This window comes from Lagenorhynchus albirostris, chromosome 14, assembly GCF_949774975.1.
Source record: "Lagenorhynchus albirostris chromosome 14, mLagAlb1.1, whole genome shotgun sequence".
Classification (NCBI taxonomy): domain Eukaryota; kingdom Metazoa; phylum Chordata; class Mammalia; order Artiodactyla; family Delphinidae; genus Lagenorhynchus; species Lagenorhynchus albirostris.
In genome coordinates this window covers 83,138,663-83,151,789 of record NC_083108.1, presented here as the reverse complement: position 1 = coordinate 83,151,789, position 13,127 = coordinate 83,138,663, and positions in this window count along the sequence as shown.

The following is a 13,127-nucleotide window of genomic DNA, read 5'->3' as shown; positions in this document are numbered from 1 at the left end:
GAGAAGACAGTTTAGGCCAGTGGGGGGATGGGTCTGTCGTCCAGGCAGGATGGTGGTGTTTCAGTGATTCTCAAAGTGTGGTCTCCAAAATAGCAGCGTCAGTGTCTCCTGGGAACTTGCTAGAAATGCAAAATTATAAGCCCATCCAGACCTACTGAATCAGGCCCCCTGGTTGCGGGGGGCAGCTCTTTGGGTCCCCCCTACCACCATCCCACCAGGTGATTCTGAAGTGCCTCAGGTGTGAGAACCACTGATCTAACCAAGGCAGTGGAAATGGTGCATTCACTTGCTCGCGCTGCCGTAACAAAGTACAACAAACTGGGCAGCTTCAAACAACAGAAATGTGTTTCTCAGAGCTCTGGGGGCCAGAAGTTGGAAATCAAGGTGTCGCATGCTCTCCAAAGCCTCTACCGGAGGAACCTTCCTTGCTTTTTCCAGTTCTGGTGGCTGCCGGCGTTCCTTGGCTTGTAGACCCATCACTCCAGCCTCCCCTGTGTCCCCTCCTCTTACAAGTACACCAGTCATTGCATTTAGGGCCACCCCAATCCCGGATGACCTCATCTTCACTTGATCACACCCGCAAGACCCTATTTCCAAATAAGGTCACACTCACAGGTCCTGGGGGTTAAGACTTGAACATACATTTTTGGGGGGACACAATTCTTCACTTGATCACACCTGCAAAGACCCTATTTCCAAATAAGGTCACACTCACAGGTCCTGGGGGTTAAGACTTGACCATCTCTTTTTTGGGGGACACAATTCTACCCACTACAGATGGAGAGAAATAAAAGGATTCGAGAAATATCAAGACAAGAGAAATCTTAATGGTTAGCTGGGGGTAGGAGGGAGAGAAAACAGAACGAAGAGGAAAAACGACTCAAATGCTTTTACATCAATAACAAAGCCTGGGCTGACGCTGGTGTCTTGTTGCTCTCTGAATGAGTTCCTTCGGGTAGAGTTTCAGGAACTTGATTCCAGTATCTTAGGACCGGTAAACACCTTGCTGAAATAAACTCCTTCCCGCCTGAGAACCTGTCTCCCTTCCCTGCGGGGCAGGTCTGGGGAGAGAGGAACTGGAAGAGAAGATGCCCTTTGCCCATGGAGCCCCCAGCTGATTGCACTAACTTCAATTCAGGCCACACTTGAGAGCCAAAATCAAAATCAAGGTCACAGAGCCCGGGGACATCTGAAGCTGCTGCAGATGTCAGCGGCCTCAGAGGAAAGGATGGAATGGGAGACCATGGGCCTGTCTCCTGGTAGAGAAGCTGGGGGACCCGTCAGCGTGGGAGTCCCTCCCTCCCAACCACAGGCTGCACTCAAAGCATTTGTTCTTCTGGAAGATTCTTCTCCTCCCTTCTCACAGTCCCCAGGAGTTCTGATCCCCTGGACGGCTTGTGAAGACCCAGATACTGGGCCTCGCCCTAGAGTGTGTGACTCAGCAGGTCTGGGGTAAGGACCAAGAATTTGCATTTCTATCTTGTTCCCATCTCTCAGAACGGAGAACCACAGCCCGAGATGAATGGCTCTGAGCCCCCGTTGCATGTGGGGGTCACACAGGGAGTCAAAAACACCAACCCCGGTGCTGGACCCCGGACCCCGAAAATCTCCGAGAACGGGGCATGAGCTCTGACTTTGAAGCCCCCCAGGATTCTAAAGGTCAGCTAAGTTTGAGGTTGACACCATTCCCTCACTATGATTGGCTGAGAAGTGGACACATGACCAAATTTTGGCCAATAAGACACGGGGGTGGTGTGCTGGGGGACTTCCGGGTTGATGGCTGCCAGCTTGCATTGCAGCAGATGCTGGGGCAGGAAGATGGAAAGAACGTGGGTACTCAATGATGTCCATCCTTGACCACGGAAACTGAGAACCCCAAAGTTGCTCCGTCTCAGGACTTCCCCCTTTTGTGGAAATAATAAATGTCTTCATTGTTAAACGGCTCAGGTTGGTGCTTTCTAGTACTTTCAGCCAAAAGCATCTCAATGGCTGCAGATGTGAAACCCTCTGGCAAGTAGCCAGCAGCCGCAGTCAACAGCTTTATTGATTTACTTATGCGGTGAATGTTTACTGAGTGTCTTCTATGTGTCAGGATGGTTCTGGGTACTGGAGAGCATGAGAGAGGTCCCTGCTGTCGTAGAGCTGCATTCCAGCGGGGGGAGACAGACACAAAAGCAAGTCCACAAATAAACCAACAGAATAATTTCAGACAACGTTCAAGAAGGAAGATAGAGTGGTTTGCTGGAGAGTGAGGGAGGGTGGCGCTTCTCTGGGAAGGTGACATTTGAGCAGAGAACTGAATGAAGAAGAGCCAACTATGTGAAGAGGGGCAGGGGAAGGATTCCAGGCAGAGGGCACAGCAGGTGCAAAGGCCCTGGGGTGGGAGTGAACTTTGTTCAAGGAACTGAAATGTGGAATGTGAAGGTGGCATGATTATGCCAGCAGCCTTCAGGGAAGTATCTAAAAGCACACAAAAGCCCCACAGTCCAACTTTTTCTCTCTCTTTCTCTCGATTTCTTAGGGCTTTTGTTTTCAGGTCCAAAGTGTACTAGCGCTGGTTTGTTGAAATCTGAGTGGAGTTTTTCAGGCTTCTCTTCCTAACTCAAGAGAACCACTTAACCTCTCACCGTGTGTGGCCTGCTGTACACTGGCTTTCTTCAATGAAAGCCAAGGGTTCGTGCTTCAGCCTAACTAAACAGCTCTCTCTGCAGCAGGTCCCCATCTGTTTTGCTGTTTCTCCTGACAGAACATTTTCTGTCCTGCCCAGAAAACTGCAGCTCCTGTCACGGCCCCTTCCTTTACAACACCCACCTTGTCTGCCTGGGGCCTGCCGATGCCTGGGGACACATCCCACAGCATCAGAGCAAGAGGACGGCCGCTGTGCCGCCAAGCAGGAGTGTTGTTGAGGCCAACGTTGGTACAAAGAATCCTTTAGGATAGAAAAGGCCTTTGCCCTTTTAAAAAATTCACTCAACTTTAGAACAGCAAAGTTGCAATTTTCTTTCCTCAGTGAGGACACTGCTTCTGGACACCAGGTTGAGGTGTGTGCCGGGGGTGGCTGAAACCCAGGTCCAAGCAGGTTCTGGAAATATTCTTTGGCAAGAAATGGATGGCAACACCATTCTGCACACGGCTGCCAGCAGCAGAAAGTCCTGTTTGGGCAGACATGGGGTGGTGCCGAGAGGGACCACAGGACACTCACTCACAGGGTTCTTTGTTTAACTGTGTTTACTGAGAGTTTCCTGTGAGCAAGGGGGACACGGTCTCACACAGGTCCCAGACCAGTGGGGACAAAGATATTATTCTCACACCACTGGGTCTATAATGCCACCTGCACCTGAGAAAAATGCTCTCAGGGAAAGGAATCCGCTTCTGGGAGGGTGTATTACAGAGGTCACAGAGTGAACCTTTTTCAAAGCAAACAGGATCGAGTTACTTCCTGCTTAAATCCTGCACTGTCTTCCCATTGCCCAGGTATAAAGCCCAGACCCCTCTCCAGGGCCCACAAGGCCCTGCAGCTCTGGCGCTGGTCCAGGTCCCCCACTTCTCCCCCTGCCACTCCCTGAGATGCAGCCTCCCTAGCCTCTTGTGGATCTTCTGATGTGTTCAGCCTGTGCTCACCCCAGGACCTTGGCGCGTGCTATGCTCACTGCTCTAAGCACTTTTCACAGGTCCCCGCATTCTCCCTCAAAGTCTGGCTCCGATGCCACCTCCTCAGAGAGGCCTCCCCTGGCCGGCCCATCTCAAGTAACTCTCCTTACGACGTCTTCTTGTTTTATTTTCATGGCACTCTAATTTTACCCAGCCTGATTGCTTATGTCTGTGCCCCCCACTGCTATGAAAGCACCACAAGGGCAAAGACATTGCCTGTCTTCACAGCAGGGCCCAATGCATGCCATGGTTTGTGGAATGAATGAATGAATGATTGAGGGACCTGACCCCATCTGGGCCAGCCAGTGAAGGCTTTCTGAATTGACATATGGTGGAAAAAGAGGGCCTCACCTCTGCTTTTTTTGGGGGGCCTCACCGCGCGGCATGTAGGATCTTAGTTCCCTGACCAGGGGTTGAACCCGTGCCCCCTGCAGTGGAAGCCAGGAGTCTTAACCGCTGGACCACCAGGGAAGTCCCACCTTTGCTTACTTTTTGACCTCACATCTCATATTCTCACCTCTCCCCTCTACCAACCTGAGATCTTTCAGTTTGTTTGTTTTATTAAATAAGCACGCTAAAGTTCTACGGGCTTCACAGATAGGAGCTCACTTGGTTCACACCACAGCCCTCTGAAATATGTATTATTAGCCCCATTTTACAGATGGGGCAATTGAAGTCCAGAGAAGTAAGTATCATGCCCACACGTGAGCCGAGATTTGAACCTGGATTATCTGGCTCCAGACTTGCTGTTTTTAATGACTATTCTTTCTTACTTCCAGGCTTTTCCCCAGAATGCTATCTCTAGGATTCTCTTCCTCTTCTCTAATTAGTTCCTTTTTCACCACAGAATCAGTTCTCATATCTGTCAGGGTCCAAGCCGGAAGGGGACAGTGCATTAAAACTGGGAGATTTTGAAGAGGTTTTAACACAGGGACTGTTTTAAAGGTGTGAGGAAAACAAAAGGAGTTGTGAAGCTGTTCTCACTCCTAGGGCTGAAGGTTGGAGGGGAGGGAATGACCTTGGAACCTGGAAGGAGAGGGGCTGCCTTACTTGGAAAGGGTCGTGGCCAGCCTGAGCATTTCTGTTATTTGTTGCTGCAAAAAAAAAAAAGCAAAACACCCCAAAGGTAGTGACTTAAAACAACAAAAATTTAGTATTTCTTATCACCTTCTGGCTTGAATAGTTCTGGAATGCCAGGGTGCCGGGCAGGTCCACAGATGCTGGCTGCCAGCTGGGCTGGTGGCTGGGGGCATGGTCCTCACTCATGTGGCTTCTCCACACAGCTGCTTGGGCTTCCTCACAACATGGTGGCCGAGTTCAAGAAGGAGTGTTTTAGGAGGTGAAGGTAGAGCTGCTGATGGCTTAAGGTCCGCTCTTGGAGGCTACCTAGGGTCACTTCTGCCACAGTCAACCCGTGGCTGACAGAGGTCACAGTGTCAGCCCAGATTCTGGGGGAAGGAACATGGATTCTCAGTAAGCGGAGTAGCAAAGGAGCATGAACGGTATCTTTACTAAGAACATACCACCAGAGGAGGCTGGAGAACGTCTCATTTTCCCTCACTCAGCTTCTTCAGATCTCCTACCTCCCCGTGGCCAGAGCCAGCTAGAAACCAGAGGACAAGGGAGGCTGCTGACCTGGCTTCTGAGGGTCACCTTCTTGGGGAAGACGTCAGGATGGAGAAGCAGAAGGTGGTCCTTGAGGGACAGAACAATATCCTGGCGTAGGACCTCCCACTCTCAAGCTCTGCGAGAACTCTCTCTTTTTCCTTTGTTTGTAATTCTAGACCTCTGTGGTTATCTATTGTCAGTCTCTCCTCCAGTACGGTGAGCTCCGAGAGGGCTGGGATCACGGCTGCTTCGCCCACCACTGGATCCCCCAGCGCAGCACTGTCTGGCACAGGGTAGGTGCTCAATGAATCTTTGTTGAATGACTGAGCCCTTCCTGATATGACACAGATTTCTTCCCTGGCTTTACCCCTCACCCCGATCCATCCATCCCAAATACACCTTCCATCCGTCCAGGTCTCCCTGGCTTCCCCAACCCGAGTCACTACAACCCAGGCTGCGCAGGGCAACCTCATTCTCATCCTAGCAGAGCCACACTTTTTACTCTTGACCCTCAAGCAGCAGTCAGGGAGAAGTATTTTTATTCTTTAAAGAAAAAAAGGGAAATTGTCTTAGTTTGCTGTGTCTGCTGTAACAGAATACCGCAGACTGGGTGTCTTATAAACAACAGATATTTTTTTTCCTCATGGTTCTGGAGGCTCGAAGTCCAAGACCAAGGGGCTGGCAGATCCTGTGTCTGGCGACAGCCCACTTCCTGGTTCATAGATGTTATAGGTTCCCTGTGTTCTCATGTGGCTGAAGTGGTGAGGGAGCTCTCTGGGGTTTCCTTTATACGAGCACGAATTTCATTCAAAATGGCTCCAACCTCATGACCTAATCACCACCCAGAGACACCCCCATCTCCAAACACCATCACGCTGTGGCTTAAGATTTAACATATGAATTGTGTGTGTGTGTGTTGTGTGTGTGGGAGGTACAAACATTCAGTCTATTCTAGGAACAGACACAAAAGTAGAGAAAATCGTACCATGAACCTCCATGGACCCATTTTTCAGATTCAACACCTATCAAGTTTTTTTGTTACAGCTGCTTCATCCAGCCTCTTCACTTTCTCTTTTAGTGAATTATTTTGAAGCTACTCTCCGTCACGATGGCCTTTCTCCCCTACATCCTGCAGTACGCACCTCGAAAATGCTTCACGTAACAGTTATCACCCCTTCAAAATTAGCAATCATTGAAAGCTTTGTTTTTTTGGTCGCACCGCGCAGCACGTGGGATCTTAGTTCCCCAACCAGGGCTCGAACCCGCGCCCCCTGCAGTGGAAGCGTGGGGTCTTAACCACTGGACCGCCAGAGAAGTCCCATATATTTTTTTTTATTTTTTATTTTTTGGCTGTGCCGCGCAGCTTGTGGGATCTTATTTCCCCGACTAGAGATTGAACCTGGGCCCCGGCAGTGAAAGTGCAGAGTCCTAACCACTGGACCGCCAGGGAATTCCCTGAAAGGTATTTTAAAATCTAAATCAGATCACTCTGATTTAGGTTACTCTTCTGCTATGAGATCTCCACGGCTAAAATTGGAATTCTTTACCATGGCCTAAGAAAAACCTAACAATTAATTTATTGCACAAAATTTGAGAGTAAAAGGGGGAGGGTGCTAGTAATAATCATACTGGGACAAGAGATATAAACTGGGCGGTCTTGCTATCTGAGGGGCCTGCCCTTCATGGCACCGTCTCTGCTTACCTGTTCCTTGAGCAGATGGGACATCTCCTTGCCACAGGGCCTTTGCACTTACTGGGTATTTTGTCAGAATGTCCTCCCCAGTCTCACCCTTCTGGTGTCACCCCTCCACCCCCTCATTTCTCTGTGGTGTTACCTCATCTGTTTCTCTCACTGGCACTTTAGCATCATACAAAATCCTTATTTATTTGCTTAGGTGTGTTTTGTTTTGTTTTAAAATCTCTCTCCCCCGCTAAAACGTGAGGCCAGGACAGAGGAGACCTGTCCGTCTGGTTCACTATTCTATCCCCTGCCCGTAGCACACAGTAGGCCTGGCACAGTGTGGGTGCCGGGTGACTATCTGCTACATGAATGGATGGATGGATGTTCATCCCTGCAGGTCCGGCGGGGCCAGGTGACCTCAGAGGAGCCTCCTGCGTCCTGGGACTGGAACCATCCTCACGTCTCCAGCCGTCTGGGCTGTGGGAACAGGCAGAGGCTTTTCTCTTGTGATCCGGCAGACACAGAGCAGAGTTGTTAGCTCCTGGTTGCCAGCTGAGCCCTCCCACTTACACTTACACCTTTGAGATGGAAGGTGGTTTTGCGTTGGAGACTTAGCTCTTGCCAGAGAGACATACATGTCTCAAGTCCTGAGATGCGGGGGCAAAGGTGAAGTTCAACTGGCAGCTTTTAGTGAAGGAAGACGTCTGGAGACTCCCGAGGTGGTGGGTGATTCTGCAGGGAGTCAGGGTTTTGTAGGGGCTTGGCTGAGTCTCCTAGGGGGTGTGGTGGTGGTGCTGGGACTCCGGAGACCTCCACTAGCATTAACATGCGCACAGCTGCGAGGGTCTGCGTGTTTCCAAAATGGCGGCGGTGATGGATGTGGATACCTGGGGTGGCACCACCATCAGTGCAGGCAAGAAGCGCTTTGGCATGAAAAGGGGGAAATGCCTGGGCTAGCCCTCTGAGCCTGGGCTAGCCCTCTGAGCCTGGGGTAGCCCTCTGAGCCTGGGCTAGCCCTCTGAGCCTGGGCTAGCCCTCTGAGCCTGGGGTAGCCCTCTGAGCCTGGGCTAGCCCTCTGAGCCTGGGCTAGCCCTCTGAGCCTGGGGTAGCCCTCTGAGCCTGGGCTAGCCCTCTGGGCCTGGGCTAGCCCTCTGAGCCTGGGGTAGCCCTCTGAGCCTGGGCTAGCCCTCTGAGCCTGGGGTAGCCCTCTGAGCCTGGGCTAGCCCTCTGGGCCTGGGCTAGCCCTCTGGGCCTGGGCTAGCCCTCTGAGCCTGGGGTAGCCCTCTGAGCCTGGGCTAGCCCTCTGAGCCTGGGCTAGCCCTCTGAGCCTGGGCTAGCCCTCTGGGCCTGGGCTAGCCCTCTGAGCCTGGGGTAGCCCTCTGAGCCTGGGGTAGCCCTCTGAGCCTGGGGTAGCCCTCTGGGCCTGGGCTAGCCCTCTGAGCCTGGGGTAGCCCTCTGAGCCTGGGCTAGCCCTCTGAGCCTGGGGTAGCCCTCTGAGCCTGGGCTAGCCCTCTGGGCCTGGGCTAGCCCTCTGGGCCTGGGGTAGCCCTCTGAGCCTGGGCTAGCCCTCTGAGCCTGGGGTAGCCCTCTGAGCCTGGGCTAGCCCTCTGAGCCTGGGGTAGCCCTCTGAGCCTGGGCTAGCCCTCTGGGCCTGGGCTAGCCCTCTGGGCCTGGGGTAGCCCTCTGAGCCTGGGCTAGCCCTCTGAGCCTGGGCTAGCCCTCTGAGCCTGGGCTAGCCCTCTGAGCCTGGGCTAGCCCTCTGGGCCTGGGGTAGCCCTCTGAGCCTGGGCTAGCCCTCTGAGCCTGGGGTAGCCCTCTGAGCCTGGGCTAGCCCTCTGAGCCTGGGGTAGCCCTCTGAGCCTGGGCTAGCCCTCTGGGCCTGGGCTAGCCCTCTGGGCCTGGGGTAGCCCTCTGAGCCTGGGCTAGCCCTCTGAGCCTGGGGTAGCCCTCTGAGCCTGGGCTAGCCCTCTGGGCCTGGGGTAGCCCTCTGAGCCTGGGCTAGCCCTCTGAGCCTGGGCTAGCCCTCTGAGCCTGGGGTAGCCCTCTGAGCCTGGGCTAGCCCTCTGAGCCTGGGCTAGCCCTCTGAGCCTGGGGTAGCCCTCTGAGCCTGGGCTAGCCCTCTGAGCCTGGGCTAGCCCTCTGGGCCTGGGGTAGCCCTCTGAGCCTGGGGTAGCCCTCTGGGCCTGGGCTAGCCCTCTGGGCCTGGGCTAGCCCTCTGAGCCTGGGCTAGCCCTCTGGGCCTGGGCTAGCCCTCTGAGCCTGGGGTAGCCCTCTGAGCCTGGGCTAGCCCTCTGAGCCTGGGGTAGCCCTCTGGGCCTGGGGTAGCCCTCTGAGCCTGGGGTAGCCCTCTGAGCCTGGGCTAGCCCTCTGAGCCTGGGGTAGCCCTCTGAGCCTGGGGTAGCCCTCTGGGCCTGGGGTAGCCCTCTGAGCCTGGGCTAGCCCTCTGAGCCTGGGGTAGCCCTCTGGGCCTGGGGTAGCCCTCTGAGCCTGGGGTAGCCCTCTGAGCCTGGGCTAGCCCTCTGGGCCTGGGGTAGCCCTCTGAGCCTGGGGTAGCCCTCTGAGCCTGGGCTAGCCCTCTGAGCCTGGGGTAGCCCTCTGGGCCTGGGGTAGCCCTCTGAGCCTGGGCTAGCCCTCTGAGCCTGGGGTAGCCCTCTGGGCCTGGGGTAGCCCTCTGAGCCTGGGGTAGCCCTCTGAGCCTGGGCTAGCCCTCTGAGCCTGGGCTAGCCCTCTGGGCCTGGGCTAGCCCTCTGGGCCTGGGGTAGCCCTCTGAGCCTGGGCTAGCCCTCTGGGCCTGGGCTAGCCCTCTGAGCCTGGGCTAGCCCTCTGGGCCTGGGCTAGCCCTCTGAGCCTGGGGTAGCCCTCTGAGCCTGGGCTAGCCCTCTGAGCCTGGGCTAGCCCTCTGAGCCTGGGGTAGCCCTCTGAGCCTGGGCTAGCCCTCTGGGCCTGGGCTAGCCCTCTGAGCCTGGGCTAGCCCTCTGGGCCTGGGGTAGCCCTCTGGGCCTGGGCTAGCCCTCTGAGCCTGGGGTAGCCCTCTGGGCCTGGGCTAGCCCTCTGAGCCTGGGCTAGCCCTCTGGGCCTGGGGTAGCCCTCTGGGCCTGGGCTAGCCCTCTGAGCCTGGGCTAGCCCTCTGAGCCTGGGGTAGCCCTCTGGGCCTGGGCTAGCCCTCTGAGCCTGGGCTAGCCCTCTGAGCCTGGGCTAGCCCTCTGGGCCTGGGGTAGCCCTCTGGGCCTGGGCTAGCCCTCTGGGCCTGGGCTAGCCCTCTGAGCCTGGGCTAGCCCTCTGAGCCTGGGCTAGCCCTCTGGGCCTGGGCTAGCCCTCTGGGCCTGGGGTAGCCCTCTGAGCCTGGGCTAGCCCTCTGGGCCTGGGGTAGCCCTCTGGGCCTGGGGTAGCCCTCTGAGCCTGGGCTAGCCCTCTGAGCCTGGGGTAGCCCTCTGGGCCTGGGCTAGCCCTCTGGGCCTGGGCTAGCCCTCTGAGCCTGGGCTAGCCCTCTGGGCCTGGGGTAGCCCTCTGGGCCTGGGCCAGCCCTCTGGGCCTGGGCTAGCCCTCTGAGCCTGGGCTAGCCCTCTGGGCCTGGGGTAGCCCTCTGGGCCTGGGCTAGCCCTCTGAGCCTGGGCTAGCCCTCTGGGCCTGGGCCAGCCCTCTGGGCCTGGGCTAGCCCTCTGGGCCTGGGCTAGCCCTCTGAGCCTGGGGTAGCCCTCTGAGCCTGGGCTAGCCCTCTGAGCCTGGGCTAGCCCTCTGAGCCTGGGGTAGCCCTCTGGGCCTGGGCCAGCCCTCTGAGCCTGGGGTAGCGCGGCTGGTAACTCTGCCACCTGCAGGAACCACGTTATGAATCTTTGCATAGAATGTCAAGCTAACCAGGGGTCTGCTACTTCTGAAGATGCACCGTTGCGTGGGGGAGTTTAAGCACTTCCCCTGCAACTCCTGCTGCCTCAAAACACGGTAGTTGTGTCCGCTGGACAAGAGAGAGCGGGAATTCCAAAAGTATGGGCATTAGAAAAAGAGCATTCTTTGATCAAGCTCAACTGTTTTGTTCTTCATTTAATGACCTGCGCTCTGTTACTTAATTGTTCAATAGAACTGTGTCTCTCCTGCTTTGTCTTTTCAGTTTGCTCTTCCTGCAGCCCTACTGTACTCTGTGTCAAATAAAATCTACTTTCCTAAATTCTAAAAAAAGTGTTCTGGGAATTCCCTGGCAGTCCAGTGGTTAGGACCCTGTGCTTCCACTGCAGGGGGCATGGGTTCAATTCTTGGTTGGGGACTTAGGATCCTGCAAGCAAGCCGCCTGCCATGGCCAAAAGAAAAGGATTGTAAAAAAAAAACTGCAGGAGTCATTTTCACCTACTGAAGAAAAACAGCTCCTAAGAAGTCATTTGCATCAATGGGATATCACAGCATCTTAAAGAGCATCTATCCAGGCACACTCCTGCCTCAGGACCTTTGCACTGACTTGTTGCCTGGGCCTGGAAAGACCTTCCCCAGATATCTACGTGGCTCGTTCCTGCACTTACCTTAAGTCTTTGCTCAAATGGCATCCTCTCACGGAGGCCCTCCCCCAACCACCCCATTTAAATTGCAACCCTGCCCAATGGGGGCACTTACCCTGTTCTCTTATTTTTCCTGCTAAATCATGTATCATCCTCTAACACAGTGCAGTCCAACAGAAATGTGCAATTAAAAAAAAAATTTTAGCGGCAGCATTTTATTTTTTTTTTTGGCTTGTGGTATCTCAGTTCCCCAACCAGGGATCGAACCCGCACCCTCAGTAGTGAAAGTGTGGAGTCCTAACCACTGGACCACCAGGGAATTCCAGTAGCTGCATTTTAAAAAGTAAAAAGAAACAGGAGAAATTAATCTCAGTAGTATATTTTTAATTAGCCCAACATATCCCAATGTTGTCATTTCAACGTGTAATCAACATCAAAATGTTGAGATATTTTATGATCTTTATTTCACAGTAAGTCCTTGAAACCTGGCATATGTAGGGCACAGCAGCTCTCACGTGAACATCATTTCGAGTGTCTTGTCGCCGCGCGTGGTCAGTGGCTACCGTATAGGGCAGCGCAGCCCTGGCATGTTATAAAATTTACCCATGATTATGTTCACCATTTATTGATCTTGTTTGTCTGCTGGAATAGAAGATCAGCAAGGCTTTGTATGTTCACTGCTGGGTCCCCAGCACCTAGCAGAGTGCCTGGCGCATAGTAGGTCGATATCGGCTGAATGTATAAGAGCAGCGAATGTGAACTCTGAGTCTGTCTTCACCCGGTGGCGACCTAGGTGGCAGACGTGGCCAAACGTGATTGTTTCCTCTTCCTCGCTGGCTTTTTCTTTTTTCCCTGTGCTTTCTCTCACTCTCCCCAACTACTTCCTCTTTCCCCTCTCTCCACTTTTTCTTCAGCAAAGAGAGTAATGATTCATGTCTGGGCTCTGGAGCCAAGCGACTTGCTTCCATCCCTGTCCTGCCACTAACCAGCTATGACTCTTCTGAATCAAGCCATTCAGCTTCCATGCAATACCGCTCATGCATTGCCCCAGGTGGTAATAATAATTCTCCCTGCGCTGAGGTGGGGTGGACCAGGTGTGGCAGCCTGCAGGCAGTGATGATCCCATGTAAGGGTGGCACCTCGATAAGTGTGTAACCAGGATTAGCTCATTTAATCCCATGACTACGCCAGGAGGTGGGCGCTGTTGAGATGATCTCTACTGCATAGATAAGGAAGAAGCCAGGGCACAGAGAAGTTAAGCAACTTGCCCAAGGCCACACAGCTATGTAACCTGGCTGCAGGTTCTTAACCATTGGGCTCTTATAGCTGTTGTTTATCAACGCCTATTGATTAAGGACCTACCGTGTTCCAGGCACTGTTCTAGGAGTTGGGGATACAGCAATGAACAAAATAGACAGATTCCTGCCCTCGTGGAGACTTTTTCATTCCAGAGGAGGAAGAGAACCAATAAAACAAGCAAATACAGGAATAATGTAGTGTTGGATGGTGGTAAGCATAATAGAGAAAAATAAAACAGGGCAGGGAGATGGGGGGATTGTGGGTGTGGTTGTAATTTGAGAAGGTTGATAGGAAGGAAGTCTTTGCTTTGAAGATGACATATAAAGAAGGACTTGAAGGAAGGGAAGGTGACCACATGGAGGTTTGGAGAAGAGTGGTTTAGCAGAGGGACCAGTAAGTGCAAA